Below are 3911 nucleotides of genomic sequence, written 5' to 3'. Positions count from 1 at the left end.
TTTTCGGGGGTATTTAAACCCCTTACATTAACTGAGATAAATTCTAATTTTTCCATAAGAATTAATTTTCAAATGCATATATTTGTTATAGAAAAAAATACCGTAACATTTCATTCCAGTCCGCTGATCGGGAATTAAAGTCCTGCGACGTTCGAGCATTACACAGTTTTTGATCTATTTGTCCTTCTTAGCCGGGTCGTCTGAATCAGAGTCCGATGATTCATCAAAACCTGACATGGATTCAGAATCCGATTGATTCCTTAAAGCATGTAACATCTGTGCAATGTCTCGTTGTTTGGTGTTAACTTTCGGTTTTTGTTTCTGTTTTGGTTTGCTCCACTGATCACTTTTTTTTCGTTTCCGTATTTTTTTGCCGATTTTACTGATAATTTTGCCAAGTAGGTTTTTTCCAGGCCAGGAATCAATTTTGGTGTTCTCCGTACCTTTTTTTATCCAAACCAGTGCCCCATATGTCATTGTAGGTTGATTCGGCGAATATAATGTCCTTCTTAACCGATCTTAATTTCTCCCGAAACATTGGGACTTGTACACATTTATTTTCGATGATTTCGGTCATAGCTGTTTCCCTGGTCTCAAACCATTGCTCGTTGGGTTTGACCTTGTCGCCATACCGTTTGGCTGATAGGGCATCTCTGGCCTCCTGGACCAGTTTGGCTGACTCGAGATCGCCACATCTAACGGCCTTTGTGTATTGGAAGGCGTGTTCCGCAGATTTATGCGTTATTCCATAAATATTTAATTCACAAGGGAAAAAATTAGAAAGCACGTTGTCTTCTCCGTTAAAGGCAATTACGTTTTCTTGGACTTGATAATACGCTGGTGCCCTTCCTGTTTACAAACTTTACAACGCGGGGCGTTATTACAGTACCTCCTGGTATGATCTGTTGCCCAGCATTTAGTACATGTGAGTTTCCTCTGGGAATTAGGCTGACCGTAATGGAAAATCTGACAGCGCAGGCCCGCACAGTAGTTGATCCTGGGAAGATACTTTTCTTCGGGTAAAGGCTCAATGTAAATAAACCGATTCCCGTTTAGTACACTAGTCATCCTATTTGTAACCGGGTGGCGAATTTTCTCAGTATAGAATATTACTTTTAGGCTTGACTTCAAGTTTTTTATTTTTATAAAGTTGAATACATGTAAGAAGAAAGATACATGAGACTCAGCACTCACCTTCGTTTTATCAACAAATGAGCACATAATGACAGAACAAAATCTCCACACATTCACGGAAAACTCAGGTAAACAATAGATTTAAACTTAATAATATTTCAATTTGCGAAATTCTATATCAGTGAAAATAAGAAAGTATATATATTTGAGTTCTCCTCAATGAAAATTATAAACAAAGGAACAGATGCGTTTAATAGCAATCATGAAAAAATATAATTAGTTGCAATGTATTAACATGAACATCAGTAGTTTCATTAACCTTTTCGTTGTGAGTAAAAGCATTTTACTTTATTTAAATTTCGATTTATCTAAATGTCGCGTTGAAGGCCACCTATTAATTTATTCACGAAAAAGATTGTGAACAAAGTCTGCTTCATATGAATACAAAAATAGGTCTGCTAATAACGAGGAAGCAATTGGTACCCTCGGGAATTCCAATAGATTGTTGGAAGAACTGGTCTCCAAAAACTACATAGATATTGTCAATCAGACACTCGAGCTTCTTTTAAACATCAACATTAGAGTACTTGTGCGTATAATCTGAATGTTATTAACACTAAGTAATTTTGCAAATGACCAGTGACAAGGTAAGTAAATTTACGAATTTCATTTTATTTAAGAATTGTACATTGCATTGCTGTAAAAATAAGAAGACCTAGTATACAATATATGCGAAACAAGTGCCTCTGGTTTAAATAATTAACAATAACAAAAATCACACGTTAAAAGTAAAAAACAAAGGATTGTAAGTTATTTTATGAAAATTAAGCATTACATTGATATAAAGAATACACTCGGGTTTTCCTTTGTTTTTTCTCAAATAAATTTAATACACTTAATTCCCTCTCCTTGATCTCTCCTTTTTATGAACAGAGCAATGTCTTTTTAAAAAAAAAATTAAGAACAATACTTTTTTAAAATATTAAATTTTGTGTATTGCCACAGTCTCATCTGATCATTGTATTTCGAGATTGGTATGCATCAGTAGCACCACGACGGGCACGTGCTGCCCCTTCTACATAAAACTTCAGACATTTTATTAGCAAAGCTGTGACAGTTATTTATAACATTATCGTACTTTCCGAATTTGGATGAATAGCGTATTGCACATCGTTTGATACAATCCAAACTTAGATAGCTGTATCCAGCTGGAGATCTTTCTCTTCCTCCTCCACACTTGCCTCCAGCTGCACGACTTCTTTCAATCCTTGCATTGGAATTAACTAGGCGGAAAAGTAGTCTTTTCAACAATTAATAATATTCTCGAACATAGATGTCTTTTGTCCTACGACTTACATTTGAAAACTATGTTTGTGTCTTCTTTGTTAAGGTCTTTTCGATTCTTTAACATAAATCATAGATAAAACTGGCACCAACTGAATTAAAAATTTTTTAAATTTGTATATACCGATTCAAAAACAACATTCCCTATTAACAAGTGAAAACTCGTATACAATAGAAAGTAAACTTCAAAATGATAATACCTTATTTACAATGATATTTTCGGTATTAGTTTTTACCTTGAGATTTTTCTGGAACGCAATTAAAAATTTCTGGTAAACTTTTAAACGATGAGATATTTTTATATGGCTCTTTTACTTGTAGAATTTTCTTACACTTACATTAAAAGCATTAGAATACGACATCGCCTCTATTTTCAATATATGTAACCTTAAATATACCTTATTTCAGATGATGTTGAGATCATACCACAAAAAGACAAAACATGTAATAATAATTAACATATCATTAGCACTTTTGTGTTTGATTTTGTTTTGTCTTGGTTTACGTGTCATTTGCTAAATTTTATCTGTTTGAATTTTTTAGGGTGGCGGAATTTTTATATGAAAGAGTATTTATTGTGCTTTAGTTTGACAGTTTTTATTTTGCATTTTCTGAGGTTGACATTGTTTTATACTGAAGTTTTAATTATTGATATTTAGAAAAAAAAGTTTGATTATCTAAAATTTCCCTATATCAGTATTCAATGATAATGAAATACTGCATATTTTTTACTTTTTTTGTCTTTCTCCTAGTACAATTGTACATCAATTAAACAAATAACTCACCAAAGAATTCAAAATAATACCCTCTGTAGAAGATAAAGCGATGGGTATAGTCCCATATCCCTCTTGCAGGTGCGCTGCGTTTTGCCTTTTCGCTTTTTGTCGTTCATGCATGCCAGGTCTGTAACTCCAAAGTAGTATGGACTAGCACTACCTGTAAGCATTAAGTAGAATAAATTTAGCTTCACAATATGGACTTGCTTTACATATATCTGTATGCGTTAAGTAGAATCAGATTAGCTTCATGATATGGACTAGTTTACATGTATCTGTCAGCATTAGGTAGACTCAGATTTGATTTGTATGTATTACTGTAAATAAATTATTGTAAAGGTTAAACTCTGTGTTTGATCGTTGGCATAAATAGTTATTCTGATCCATTACAGAATTGGGGGCTCGTCCTGGATCAAGATTTTCTTGCACTTTTGCAGTTAAAACTGTCACAATTTTGACACTTGATTTGTTGAATAAAAGTAATGAAAAGCCAGCAGAAATAAACATGGTATTTTTGGTCACAGAAGTTCTTAATCGCCAAGTTTTTAGGTTTTTGTTTAAAAAGGATTGTTTGATCGCGTTAGATTTGCACTTAGGGAGAGATGTTAAATCTTCTTCGAGAAAGCAAGACATTAGAATGAACGTTGCTACCAAACT

General features: G+C 33.5%; 1 long non-coding RNA gene across 1 annotated transcript; it reads right to left on the bottom strand.

The window, feature by feature from the left end:
* Nucleotides 1-1786: 1786 nt before the first annotated feature.
* Nucleotides 1787-3577, bottom strand: LOC134233267 (uncharacterized). Its single transcript, XR_009984952.1, has 2 exons — nucleotides 3264-3577; nucleotides 1787-2417 (listed from the first exon to the last, which is right to left on the bottom strand). It is a non-coding gene; the product is annotated as an uncharacterized LOC134233267 (long non-coding RNA).
* Nucleotides 3578-3911: the final 334 nt, after the last annotated feature.

The sequence above is a fragment of the Saccostrea cucullata genome, unplaced genomic scaffold (assembly GCF_032062105.1).
Source record: "Saccostrea cucullata isolate Sc308-1 unplaced genomic scaffold, CSIRO_AGI_Scuc_v1 ctg4046, whole genome shotgun sequence".
NCBI lineage: Eukaryota > Metazoa > Mollusca > Bivalvia > Ostreida > Ostreidae > Saccostrea > Saccostrea cuccullata.
This window is presented reverse-complemented; position numbering and strand designations above follow the sequence as displayed.